General features: G+C 45.8%; 1 long non-coding RNA gene across 1 annotated transcript; it reads right to left on the bottom strand.

Annotated features, from left to right (window-relative positions):
* Positions 1-3,494: 3,494 nt before the first annotated feature.
* On the bottom strand, positions 3,495-10,553 carry LOC124089712 (uncharacterized). Its single transcript, XR_006850838.2, has 3 exons — positions 9,576-10,553; positions 4,716-4,819; positions 3,495-4,286 (listed from the first exon to the last, which is right to left on the bottom strand). It is a non-coding gene; the product is annotated as an uncharacterized LOC124089712 (long non-coding RNA).
* Positions 10,554-14,189: the final 3,636 nt, after the last annotated feature.

Below are 14,189 nucleotides of genomic sequence, written 5' to 3'. Positions count from 1 at the left end.
GCAGCCCTTTCCAAACATTGACTCTGCTCTGAATGAGGAAGAACAAGGTTTCCCAGGAGTGAGCAGCACACTCAGCTAGAGAAAGTAGCCTTCAAGGTAAGTTTGAAAGGCAGGGCAGGATTTTGACCAATGGAGATGGAGTCGTGGGAGGGCAGTCAGGGCAAAATGACCAATGTGACAAGGTATGAGGACAGGGAGATAAAAGTCACTTCCTAGGGGAGCAAGAGGTCCTATCTGACTAATCGAGCAAAAGTATAAGAAAAAAATGTGTGAAGTGCCAACTTATTGGAGAATCCTAAAAGCTGAGCTGGGAAATCTGTGCCTGGTTCAGAAATCTGGGGAGCCCGAGAAGCCCCAAGGCCAGCACTGAGCTTAAGGATAATTTACTGGTAACAAGTAGGGACAGATAGGAGAAGGAAAGAATGGAGCCTCAGGATGATGAGCCCTTGGAAAGAAAACACCTAAGCCTTTTATGACACTTCAAAAATATCCGAGATTCCCTGCCACAGCTTACCTATGAGGACCCCAGTCTGCCTCCCACATCTGCCTCATCTTGAGCCACCTTCATGGTGGTCCACCAACATTGGCCCTCTTCCTGGTTCGCTCACACACCAGGCTTTTCCATCTCCAAGGCTTACCTCATCTCCAAGAGAGCCATGATCAATCCCTTCACTCCCTGTGCACACCAGCTATTCCCCCTGGGAGAGATCGACCCTAATGCTCCAGGTACTAGAACCTGAGCTGGCTGGTGCCCATCACTTTGACTAACAGGACACTGCAGAAGTGATACTAGACCAGTCTAGGTCCAGTCTTGAAGACGACTGGTAGTTTCCTCCTTCCTGCTCACTGGAGAAAGCCACCCTGACAGAAGTCCCACAATCTTGAGCTCCCCATGACATAAGGAAGACCACACAAGACATGTGAGAAGCCAAGTGAAGAGAGAACATCAATTAGCCAACTTCCACCTACTGCTGTCAACCCGACCCAAAGGCCAGATATGGTGAGTCAAGGACCTATCTTGAATATTCAGCCTGGCCAAGCCTTCAGATGACCCAGCCCCACCTGCTCTCTGACTACAATTGCACCAGAGACCCCCCCCCAGGGAAAACCGACACCTAGCAGAGCCCCACCAATCCACAGAGCTGTGAGAAATGTTTTTGTCTTAAACCACTAAGTTTTGCAGCGGTTTTTGTCTTTCCTCTGAACTGTTCTTTCTCTCTCACCCTTGTACTTCAGAGGAAAGACAAAACTCCCCAGGCTCCCTTATCTTTCTGTCCTCTTCTCTCCAGGCTCCATTCCCCACCCCCGCCCTGTAGCATCAACAAAGGATGCCCTGTAAACCGTGGGAGCAATTTCCCCCGCTCATGGTATAGCCCCTCCTCTATCTCAATGCAGTCATATCTGTTTCCCTACATCATGGAGGGAAACAGTTTCAAAAGAGGAATTCACAGGGCTTCTCAATCACCTGCCTGGGAATGGGTGGGAGCTGGAGGTGGGCCACTCCCAGAGGCCACAGGAGACTGACCTCTGGCCCTGGCAGCAGCAGTAGCTGCTACTGCAATATGCTTCTGCCACGACCCAGTCCTAGGGAACATCTGCAGATCACTAGTTGTCTTGGAATAGGCCATGGGAAAGTCCAAGAGCAGCCACGGCTCTTGACAACCATCCCAGAATCCCACTGGAACTCTGTGCCAGAGTACATGGGGCCCTAAGGTCTTGGGTTCTATGCTATTTTATTCATTTTTAGTTTTTGGCTGGACATTTAGTTGGGAATTTAGAACACTAAAGCCATTCCAGGGCATTAGTTCCAAGCATGCCATGCAACTCCCAGCAGCTGATAGTTAGGGACCTGTGCTCAATACCACTGCTTAGCACGGCAAATAATAAGCAGAGCCTCCAAGAGTCCAGGGAGGCAAGCACTGAGACCAAAATCCAGATGCTCACCTCCAGTACCTAAATCCTCCCACCAAGGCCGGGGAAATGCACATTTCCATGAGGGCAGACCCCCACCTCTGAATCCCCAGCAATGGAGCAGCCCCAGCACACAGCAGAACCTCAATAAGCCTTGCTGGAAGAAAGGAAGAAATGCCAGGCTATACAAAGAGAATCCCCACATATACAGTGACCTCCCCCAGAGAGAGCGTCTCATCTCAGGTTGTGATATGAAGCCAAGTCTTAGCCAGCGGTAGCCTGTGGGCAAATCCGGTGTTTGTATATACAGTTCACGAGCTAAGAATCTTATTAACATTTTAAATGATTGGAAAAAAATGAAAATGAAAATAACATTTCATAAGTCAACAGTGAATTTCAAATTGGTGTCCATAAATAAAGGTTTTTGAGAACACAGCCACTCCCCCTCACATACTGCCACTGACTGTTCTAGAGTGTGCAAGGCAATGCAGAGCTGAGTGCTTGCGACAGAAACTGCCTGGCCTGCAAAGCTAGAAATATTTACTCTCTGGTCCTTTCCAGAAAAAATTTGCTGACCCCTAGCCCAGCCAGGTGAACGCTATCTGGATCTCCAACACCATTGTATTGGGTTAAGCATTGTTTTCTTGTTTGTTGGGTTTGGTATTTTTGGCTTTTTGTTTTTTGGTATTGGGGACAAAACTCAGGGGCACTCTACCACTGAGCTACATCCCCAGCCCTTTTTATATTTTACTTTGAGATGGGGTCTGCCTAAGTTGCTAAGGCTGGCCTCAAACTTGGGAGCCTCCTACTTCAGCCTCCAGAGCCACTGGGATTGCAGTTGTGCACCACCACAGTCAGCTTAAGACTTAAACTTTCTCTCTCTCTTCTTCTCCTCTCTTCTCTCCTCATCTTTTTAAATAGACCCCTTTCAAGAATGATTTTAATTACCTTTATTGGTATAACTTATTTGTCAGACAGTTATTCTCCATGAAAGAAAGAATAAATCTGCTTGAAGACAAAGGGAAGAAGTTTTCAAAGGATTCAAAAATGGGAACCCCCCCCCAAAAAAAAAAATTTGGTCTATTTTATGATATTGCTAAAACTGTCAGGATATGAAAAGGGAAGCTTTTCTGAATTCACCTAAGGGCAAGGTCTCCTGACCCTGGAATGGCCATGCCCTCTGCCCAGACTTGCTTCCCCTTTCCTGCCTCTTAGAGGCCCTCATTCATCCTGGGGCAGCTTCTTCAGAAGCCCCCCCGCCCCCAGCCATTCCTAGTGCACCAGGCACAGCTCTCTAGAGCAACGGAAATCACGGCATGGCTTGTCTAGATTCAGACGTGGCAAGTGGCATGCATCCCCCCCCCCACAGCAGACAACACTCCCCAGTCACAACAATCCAGCTGGAAAGTAAAACTACCACTCCCTGCCATCTGTCCCTGGTTCCATGCTTGCCTCTTGACAATGAACTCCTTGCAAATACAAATTCTATCGTAGTCGTTTTTGTCTCCCTACAACGAACACGATGACTCTAATGCCTACCTTGTGGTAGGCATTCCACCAGAGATAGACCTCTCCTCCTCTTCCTTTCCTCAGCCTGCTCTGTAGCTAGGAGGCACAGATGGAATCCAAGGCTCTTTCCAGTGAGGTGCTGCAAACTACCTCCCCCAAACCTCTGTAATGGGAGCAAATCCTCTGCGGGTAAAAAGCTGAGCTTCCCAGAGTTTCCATCAGCTTGATGGCGACCTCCATCCAGGGCTTCCCTGTTACCCACAGTTTGTTGGCCCCTCTCCTAAGAGAGGCAGAAATACATCCCCCAACAGGGATAATTTTTCTGTTTGCTGTCACGAAGATAAAACCAACACTGAGTACCTGTAGCGCAAGTTTATTCAGCAATCAAAGGACTGAGAATTAGAGTCTAGCTCACGATTCAAGTCCTCTGCATTCAGGGATGGCGAAGTCATGGATACAGGGTGAAAGACGAAAGAGAAGGATAGGCAATAAAGGGGAAGAATACTCATGTCTATTCTTGGAATAAATAGAGACTTTTCAGGAATTAGGGTGCCACCTCTTTCTGTTCCTTTTACGGCTCTTTCTGTCCGAAGTCAAGACATTTGTCAACTGTCAGGACTCTTGTGGGGGGGGGGTGGGTGTTACTTAGCATACAGGCTTGGGGTCTATCAGAGGTCATGTAGGTGGCCATTTTGCATTTACTCAGTTCCACTGGTCGGTCACAGAGGGCTCTCTGCCCATTAACATCCTTAGAGATAAGCAAAGCCAGGTCTGTTTCAGCTCGATGAAGGAACTGCCTTAGTTGGGTTTTTCCTCTTCTGATTGGTTAGGAAGGTCCCAGTCCCATCTGGGTCCTCTTTCTTCACCTTGGGAACAAGCAGAAAGAGATGATCCCCTCTGCAGCCAACACAGACCCCTGATTCCTTTTGGAGCTGGAGGAAAGAAACTTTCCATACTCTTCTTAAATCAGAGGGAAAGAAGCTCTCCTCTTCCAACAGGTATTCCCAGCTGCTGGCAAGGGAATTAAGTGCAAGACATCTAAATACAATAGCTGCCTCCCAGCTGCGGTCACCCCAGCAACCTGGAACTCTCACAGACTGCCTTGGAGACAGGCTTCTGAAGCAGCCACATTCTTCAGCACTGACTCCTTTTGCAAAACAGAACCCTCCTAAACTTCAATTTAATGGGAAAACTTAAAATTGCCTTTCTAAAAAATAACAGAAACCCCACTGGGTGTTTTTAACCATGCCAACCCACAATGCATGAATATGGACAATTTTGAATTTAAAACTTACAAAATAATCATGTGCCAAGCAAGAATTGAGAATAGGAGATGGTAGTCGAGCAGACCAAAATGGAGATGGCCAGGAAGGAGCATCAGGGATGGTGGTCCACAAACCTGAATCAGAACAGACTGACCTTAAAACATGTTCAAATAAATACCCATTCCCAGGCCCTCTTCCCGGAGATGCTGATGGTGTTGGTCTGGGGTGACTTTTAAAACTCTTCCAGTGATTCTGATGAGTATTCAAATACTCATTGCCCTGTCTACATAATACTCCAAAGGTCTGTTGGGGCTTAGCTCCCTCAATTCCTGCCAGCCCACAATTCTAGAACCAGAGTACCAGGAGGTCTTTTTTTTTTTTTTTTTTTTTTTTTAAGGAAGAGGGTGAAGCTGCAGCCCCTAAGTGCATTTGTGCTTTTCTAGGAGCTGGACCAAAGGAACCTGGGGATTTGGAAGCCCATCTGGCCCTGGGCTGTTGGAAGGTTATGTCGTTTCTTTTGGGCTGGCTGCCTGGTTTCCGTTGGGGTTGATGCTTGGTTTATTTTAGGTGCTGGGTGTGCAAGCTGGTAGGCTGACCTTCCTTGGCCTTTCCCCAGGGAGCAGGCTACCAGGCTCCTGCTGTCTCTGTGTTACCAGGTAGCACAAGATCCCCCCTGAAGAAGAGGCGAGACCACATGCATTCTGCTCCAGAGACATTCAGAGTCAAATTGGTAGGAAAATAGGTTTAATGCAAAGCCCAGCTTGAAGGAAGATGGAAGAAACTTATTGTTTCGAAATTCGCATCACCAAGATCCCTGAAAATTAGCAGAAGTTTTAAAGAAGAGGCAGGGAAGTGGCAAGGGGCAGGAGAAGCACACGTGTAGATTTAGTTATCCCGTGTTGGGAGGGGGCAGGATCTCTGCTCTGGCTCTCCTTGACTCTCCTCCTCCTTTGTCACCTTTTAGCATGGGGCGATCACAGACCTTTAGTTTCCTCCTCTCAACATGAGGACATTTGTTCTTAACTCAAAAGGGGTCCCCAAATTCAGTCTGTCTCATCAGGAGCTACAAGGTACAATTTCCAGGGTATCTAGGAGCTGACTGGTAGTAGTAGCTGGGACCTGTACTAAACCTGGGAGGAAGCCTGCTGGAAGAAGAGGTTCCCCCAAAGTGAGCCTTTGCAGGAGGTCCCAGCATGGCTACTCATAAGCCATGTTTGGGAGACTAATTACTTACTTTCTCTGAGCCTTAGTTTTCTCAGCTATGGAACAAGGATTGAACCAGGTAGAAGCAGCATAAAGTAATAGAAGAAATGTGGGTTCTGAGGCCAAAATATTTTGGTTCAAGTCTTGGCTTCACCACTGATTTGCTTTGTGATGTTGGACAAGTGACTGGGCCTCCTATGCATTAGTTTTCTCATCTATAAAAGGAAGCTAATGATATCTCCTTCATAAGACTGATGTGCCAATTAAAGGAGATGATGTATGCTTGGCTTAAATGCCACTTACACACACACACACACACACACACACGCACACTCTTTAACTAGCAATCTGATGAAGTGGGTGCCAAACTCTAGCAGAGACAGTAGAAGAGAGTTCAAGGGAGGAAAGAGATTTCTGCACAGGGCAGGTAAGAAGGAAAGGAAAAATAACTTTCAAAAGGAAATAAGGTTTGAGTTGCAAATAATCAACTATGGGGAAAAAAGCCTGAATAATAGAAGAAAACTCAGGGGATCTGGATCAGAAAATTGGGGGTAATTGTAGCCCTCTCTGCTCAACTCTGTGGCCTTGCCGATTCTCTGCTGCATCTATAAAAGTAGCTTATGGTAAGAATGAATAAGATGAGGAAATACCTTATATGGTACCTAGAACATGGAAGGTGTTCACGGGATGGATGGGTGGGTGGGTGGATGGATGGATGGATGATTGGGTGGACAGATGGATAGATGGATGAATTCCTGATAGGGAAAGTAGGATGAATAAAAGAATGGAAAGAGAAATGCTCAAGCCATCATTTTAGGTCAGTGAATACTTTAGAGTGTTTCCAGGGTGTTCATGGAACTGTAGACCCCAAGATATTCATGGGAGGAAATACATGTTTTCTAGTCAATTAAATTTAGGAACGGGCAGTATGATGTAGACCTCTCTGAAAGATGTGCGATAAATGTCAACCTATAAATTATCCTGCCAAGTCCAGTCTAGCTTTATCACACCTAGTAGTTCCCAATTTAATATTCTTCTAGAAATCAATTTCCCAAAATAAACCTGTTAACTTTGCTCTGAAGTTGACCGGGGTCCTCCTGGAGTGAACTAAGGGGTGAAAACATTGGAAAAATTGCTTGGGCCTTTCTTTGTGCCTGCCCTGTCCTCAGCCTCAGGAACTGATCTGCAGGGATGTGTGGGATCTCTCAAGTGAGGCAGGCACACACATCTGGAACAGAGACCTGCAGTCCACACCCCAACACACACACACACACACACACACACACACACAGCCTTAGTAACTTCGGTAAGGTCCTTAACCTTTGTCTCTATTTTCTCATCTATAAAAATCTTAGTACCTACCTCATAAGACCATTGTGAGAACCAAAGGAGCTCACATACCTGAAGAGGGTAGCCCTCCACCTGGAGCACAGGAAGCGCTCACTGAGGAGAAGATGGCATCGTTATTACTACACCATCATCTGAATATTTTCTGACAGTCACTCTGCAACATCCAGCATGACTTTTGCTTTGAGCCCTGAGGATAGGAATCATACCACTTTCCACCTCCTTCTCCCTGTGGGGTGAGTCTAGAGCCACAAGCCAAGAGAAGGGACCAAGGCACTACGCAGAGGGCAGGGTAGGGGTCTGCTTTGCACTTTCTCTAAATGCAGAGCAAAGAAAGGGAGTTCTTTCAGAAAGAGTCCACCTTCTCTAAACCGGTCTGAGCTAGAAGTGTCAGCTCTCACAGGCTGGCAGCTGGCCACCAGGAGGTGGAGAATCTGCATGGTCATTTTACAACATCAAGAGCGAGTGGCTTGGAGAAGAAGCCACATATAATCCCTGGAGCTCAGCCAAGTGCCTCCTAAAGAGAAGAAAGTGGAGAGCAAAGAAACCCTAGTTTCAGGAACTGAATGGGGCCACAAGGCAGAGACAACTGGTCTCCAGTATCAGAGACCTGTTCTCTACTCAAATGTCACCACCCTGGCAAGATGGCATAGCATTACCCAGCCATCAAACCCATGTCCCTAATTCTCCTACCTCTCTAGGGAAGTCCATGGTCAGTTTCTCCTCCTTGATTCATTATTCATTTAGTTAATACTTACTGCACATTGATAATACACCACAGTGAATATAATTGTCCTTAAAATGGGGAAAATATCTGCCCTTATGGGCAGATTTTTTTGGAAAAAAGACAAAAATGCACAAGTCGACAAGACCAAAGACACTGTCGGGCAGTGGGAAGAGCTTTAAGGAGAAAGGAATCAGGGCGAGGGTGAGAGATGGATGGATTAGGAGCTGGGAGACAGTCAAGCCTCATCATGTGAGCTACCACCTGAAAGGAGCAAGGGAAGGAGTCAGAAAAGATCTGGAAGGAGAATGCCCCAAGCGGAAGGTCAGCAAGCACTGTGGCCCTGAGATGAGCCCAGCATGTGGACCAACAGCCAAAATGGCTGCAGCCTGTGGCAGGAAATGAGGTCAGAGTTCACAGGGCAGGAACCTCAGCGGCTGAGTCAAGGCCTTTGCCTTTATTCCACATGTGATTGGAAGGTATTTGATGAACAAAAGGACAAAGAGCTTACTCTTACTACTGTGTGAAAAGTATAGCATAAAATGGCAAGAGTGGGCTTATAATAAGAGAGGCAGCTGAGATGCACGGTGGCTTGCACTAAGTTGGTCAGGGAAGAAACGAGATTCGGGGAGTATTTGGAAGGTGGAATAGCAAGACCTGATAGCCACTGGGATGCAGGCTGTGTTTGAAATTGAGGGAGAAAGAGAGACCTCTGGAGTAGCTATCTTGATCCTGAGATACAGCAGGCGGCAAGGGGATCATTTCAGGGAGAGGGGACAACTCTAATTCTTTGGATGAGATGGCTGCTGGACATCCAGGTTGAGATGTTCACCTGGCAGCTGGACGTGTTTTGAGTCCATCAGTCAACACAGTGGTCATCAGCATGAATATTCAAAGCCTGCTGGATCCCTGCTTCCAGGCTGGACTCAACACTCAACACAATGAGACTTTACTCAAATGCCCTTAGTTCAAAATTGATTCTGTTTTGCAAGGGGAAACTGAAGCCCAGAGAGGCAAAATAACTTCTTCCCTCAATGTTGAGTAGCAATTTACATATAGAACAAGATCCATGGCTTAGGCACTGACTACCCAGCTACCCAAGTCTGTATCCTCTATTGCTCAATCAAAATTCTTTCACATTGATTTCTTGGTTATTTGTGGTGCTGGGAATTGAACTCAGAGCCCTGTGCATGTGAGGCAAGCACTTTGCCAACTAAGCTATATCCCCAGCCCCACATTTCTTGAGGTTGTTTGCATAGTATCTTTTTTTCTTTTTTTTTTTTTTTAACCCTCCTCTACAGGAGAAGTTTTTTCTTTTTTTTTTTTTAATCTTGCCTAAGTTTCTTCAGTTTAAGCTCATTTCTATTTTAATCATTCTTTTTGGCTTCAAAATGTGCACAGTACTATACTTGCCTCTTAGGACAATTATGTCAGGTAAATAAAGTAAAAATCCTGGTTGCCATTTATAGATGAGGATCCTGAAGCATAAAGGTCAGATGAAGTATATTCAGTCACATAGCTAGGTTGAGACAGCCCAAATTAGAACCTAGGACACCTTGAGTCTTAGCCCAAGGCTCTACCCTGTGGGCCAGAGAACTCTTAATCCCACATCTTACCAGTTTCTTCAGCAGCTGAGGACCTCTCCACGTCTCTTCCTGTTTTGCCCTCAGGATAACTGAAGAGTGACTGTCCCTCTGCCTTCTTCCAATACCCTCCTGACACGTCAGAGTGATTACTAAATCACCTTTCAGTCTTCTCCAGCACAGCTGTGTCCTCACATGTACCTCTCAGGAGCATAGTAAGTAACAACAATGAGGACCATGGCACCCCCAGCCTTGGCCATGGAGGTTGAAATGTTGGTCCACCCTGCGTGGGACCCATCACCAGTGATTTCCTCATCACTCAGAAGGGTCTGCAGCTTTCACTCAGGGCAGGACAGTGCTCTGGTGGAAGGAACAGAGGGTGGTCGAGTTGAATCAGTGCTGGAATAGATATCCTGTCTCCATCTCACGTTCTCAAACATCCTCTGCCTGCTGAGCTGGAGACAGCTTTAACCTTCTTTGGGGCAAAGTCGTACAAACACATACTTTCCAAAGATTATTACAGTGACCTTGATCCATATCCCTATCAATGAAAGTATTCTGACCACTTTATTTCCAACATATACCAATAATGTTGATTTAAATACTTATAAAGATATGCATGTGCTATGTGTAAATCCGTTATCTATACATCACAGTGTTTCCCAAAGTGAAAACTTTTCAAAGGTGACATTGGAAAAAAAAAATGAATAGAAGTGTTAACAATATTTCCCCTGGCCCTAGTGGCCCGTTCCACACACTCCCCTCTTCAGAGAACACTTGCTCCATCAAAGTCTTCGAACTGAAGTCACAAACTGGCAGCCTGCAGGCCTAACGCAGCCCACAGATGTGTTTTGCTTGGCCTACACAATGTTTTCTAAATTTTCTATTAGTTCCTAACACTTAAAATTTGGACAAGTTCATATAAAAATCTAGAGGTTTTCTCTGGGTTTTATTCACAGCTTTATTCCCAGTGTCTGATGTATAATGGGCATTCAATAAGTATTTGTTTAATTGAATTTCCAGCTTCTCTAAAAAATAAAAAAAGAAATTTTAAAAAAGCACTGGCATTTGTCCCTGGCTGTGACCACCTGGAGCTGGGCAGTCATGACTCCTGTTAGCAGGGTGTTGGTCAGCAGTCTCAAGCCACAGTCCCCACCACTCCCCTGTCCCACATCCAGCTTCATCCATGACTGTTACCTGCCTGGCACCTGTCATACTTGAACAATGGCTCTGTCTTAGGGTTTTCTCACAGTGTGATGGCCCCCATCTGCCTCCATGGGGTCAAAGCAGAGCAATATTGCATCTGGACACCCAAGTCACGGGTTTGTGCCTGATTCTGCCAATTACCATGTTTGGGGAATTTGCTCTCTAAGCCAAGTCTCCTAAAGTGGAAAACTGGAATCGCAATTCCTCCTGCTTAGGGTGTTTGTTGATCAAAGTAAATAAGATAACATCCGTGGGCTGCTTTGTAAGTTGTAAAGTACTATGAAAACGTGAAAGCTTGTCATTACCACAGCTTCATCTGTCCTCCAAAAGGACTAGTTGAGGGCATGGGCACGGAGACTTCTCACGCCAAGCCCTGGAGCTGACCACATTCCCCCATGTTATCTCTCTCTGAATGCTCCCCTCCCCCAGCCCTACCACCCACCACTTTGGATTGTTGTATTTAGTGTGTAGACAAAGGGATAGGCTGAAGAGAGGACAAAGCCACAATCCTGAAGCCTGGGCTCAGTCTCTAATAATATTGATTCCTTTGTTCCACTCTTGCTCATTTCTGAGTCCTCATGACTTAGCGCACCGTCAGATGAAGATTCCCAGGCTTCACTCCTGGAGACCAGAGTTGCACCCAGTATCCCTGCATTCTGGATTCCCGGAGTCAGTCCCGAAACCTCCACCTTTATTTCCTGGAATATAGATCACTCATAAAATCCTAATAACATCCTTCACCCCTTGGAAATACGCTCAAAAGACCTGTCCTCTTCCACCTTTCCATCAGCAGGGAGACCATTTCTATCAGACACACCCTGCCCCACCTCCTTCTGGACTTTACATAAATGTTTTGCCAGTTATCGACTGAATTATACAAAATTACTAGTGTTCAATCATTTGTGACGCAAGAATGGGGACGACTTCATTGAATTCAACTGAAGACATCTAATCCAGTGGCCCAGCGTTGGTCTATGATCTTCAAAGATTCCTATTGGAAGCCAAAGTCAGTTGTTCTTATGCATTTTTCTTGGTGAGTGCACTGTGGTTCTGAGAAAAACACTTCCTCATCTTAAACCTGCCAGGGGTCTCCTTCCTCTCAGACCTGAGCTACGGCTGCCAGATAATTGCTTAAACTAGAAACCCTAACGAAAAGATACATATGAATGAAACAGATTTCTGTCTCTTCGGTTTCTCTCCTGCTTCCTAGGGAGAAAAAAAAAAGGATGAAACATACACTGTTGGTTTGGGGCTGAAGAAGAGGAAGCCTCTTCAAGGGAGAAGGGCATTACCATGGGATCTCCCACCTCCCACCATCTTGGAAGTCTCTCCTCTTACTTTAGCTAGCTCCCTGGGTTTCTCTTTTAAGGGCACTAATACATTCATGAGGGTTGTTTTTTGGTTTTTGGTTTTTGTTTTTAAGCCAAATTACTTCCATAATCTCCACCTTGAGGGTTAGATTTTTAACACATGAATTTGGGGAGGGAACCGAACATTTAGACCATTGCATAGCTGAAATCTTATGGTGTTAAATATTGGCTTTCACTCGTGGGGTCCTTTTAAAAGGCAAATTCTCTACATATTAAATGCTTCTGAAATGGTTCCTGGGAATGCTAGAGAATGCTGTTCCAAGAGATATTCTTGGGTGTTCATGAAAAATGAGTTTCTTGGTCAAGTTTGGTCAAGTTCTTTGGTCAAGCCAAAGTTTCCTTTGGCTGCAAGACCATAATCCATAGAGGGAGTTTTGTAACATGCAGCATCACATTTAAGGTTCAGACTGACCTTGCAATAAAGAACTCCAATTCACTTTGTTTAATCTAGTATTTCCCAAATTTTCTTAGCAAAGGAAACCTTTTCTTAATTTTTTGTATTACTTCCTGCTTCTTTATGTCCCACAGAACACACTTCATGGAATCCTGATGTAATCCGTGGGGGAGAGCTGAGGAGTTGAACCCTTTCCCTTCCTCTTGGGTGTGTAGAGAAAGAAAGACCAGTGGAGTACACCAGACCTCCCATCCATCACCAGCAGCCCCACATCCCGTCTTGGAGAGGAGCATCAATGACGCAGGCTTGCAAATGACTTTTCTGTTCCATCCAGGACACATGCAATGTCTACAAAGAGCAAGGGATTCCAAATGTCTGCTCCAGCCTATCATCCTTCATCTATCTGGGCCCTGAGAAACCCCACATGAGCCTACAACAGATATAATTAAGCCAAGGAGATCCAAGGACCCTGCCCAAAAGGGAAGAGAGCAGGAGGCCAAGTATGATATGTTCCCTTTAGTCCCATTGCCCAATTTTGATCAGGCACACCCTGATCTCTAAACTCATGCACAAGAGCTTTAACCTAGTCCCACCCAGGTGGGAGCCCCTTGAGCACCCACAGACTTGGACTGCCTCCTCACATGATCAAGTTCTTTATAATTCATCTGGATCCCACAGTTTAACATTTAAATGATTTCTACTTTTTATTATTTTGTTTCATCTGTAGAATTTATCTTCCCACCTAGAATGTAAAATCCAGGAAGCTTGAGGCCACGTCTCAACATTTTTCTATTTTTCCCTGCAGGATCCCAGTTCTCTGGGGTAGATACAGTGTAACATTGTATTGAATAAAATCTTTTTTGCTCCCACCCACCCCAGAAAAAAAGATAAAATAGGAAAGCTCTTTTAATGCACCACCTCTGTTTGACTCACAGAATCAACCAACACCCCCCACTTCCACGAAGAAGCTCACTGGAGAAGCCCAAGGCAGATGGTGCTCTCTGCACTCACTGGGCCACTCTCTGGCACCTTTGGCCATTCTGTTCTGACTAACTGAAATGTTTGCATGTCGAAAGGCAGAATCAAATCCCAAATTCACCCATACCAATTGGCTGTGTTATTGAATGGGGCAATGGGGGATGAAAAAGAAACAAACAGACAGACAGAGAGAGAAGAAGGTGGGGCCAGGTGGGACAGCCAACCCCTGATGGGACAAGACTGACCCAGAGCTAGCTCAGCCCATTAATTGCATAGGTTTGTATCAGAAAAGTTATTTGTGGGAACATTTCAGCAAAGCAGGCAATCTGAAGGACACAGGACTGGCAAGACGCTAGGGTCAACTTGTTTTGCTCTCCATCCCTGGGAGTGTCTGAACTCAAGTCCTCGCCTGATAACTCTGGCCTTTCAGCAGAGTTTCCTCAGGCTAGTGTCACCATAGCAACTGGGCCATCTCAACCTGCACTTTTGCCCAGGCAGCTCCCAGCATAACACAGCCACGAGAAAGTCAGAGGCCATGATTCACCACTCTCCACAACTGAAGTTACATGCTTTAAGACGAAGCCACTAGGACAGACGCACATTTCCCAATAGACTATTTTCCACTTCCCCTCCAGGCCCATCTTCTCACCGTGCTCCTTCCTGCTGTGTGCTCCAGGAGTTGTTCTGTATGGACGACAT

The sequence above is a fragment of the Marmota monax genome, unplaced genomic scaffold, assembly GCF_021218885.2.
Source record: "Marmota monax isolate L192 unplaced genomic scaffold, Marmota_monax_Labrador192_F-V1.1 WCK01_AAM20220418_F8-fsc00041, whole genome shotgun sequence".
Classification (NCBI taxonomy): Eukaryota; Metazoa; Chordata; class Mammalia; order Rodentia; family Sciuridae; genus Marmota; species Marmota monax.
The sequence above is the reverse complement of the archived record's forward strand: the minus strand, read 5'-3'. Positions and strand labels throughout refer to the sequence as shown.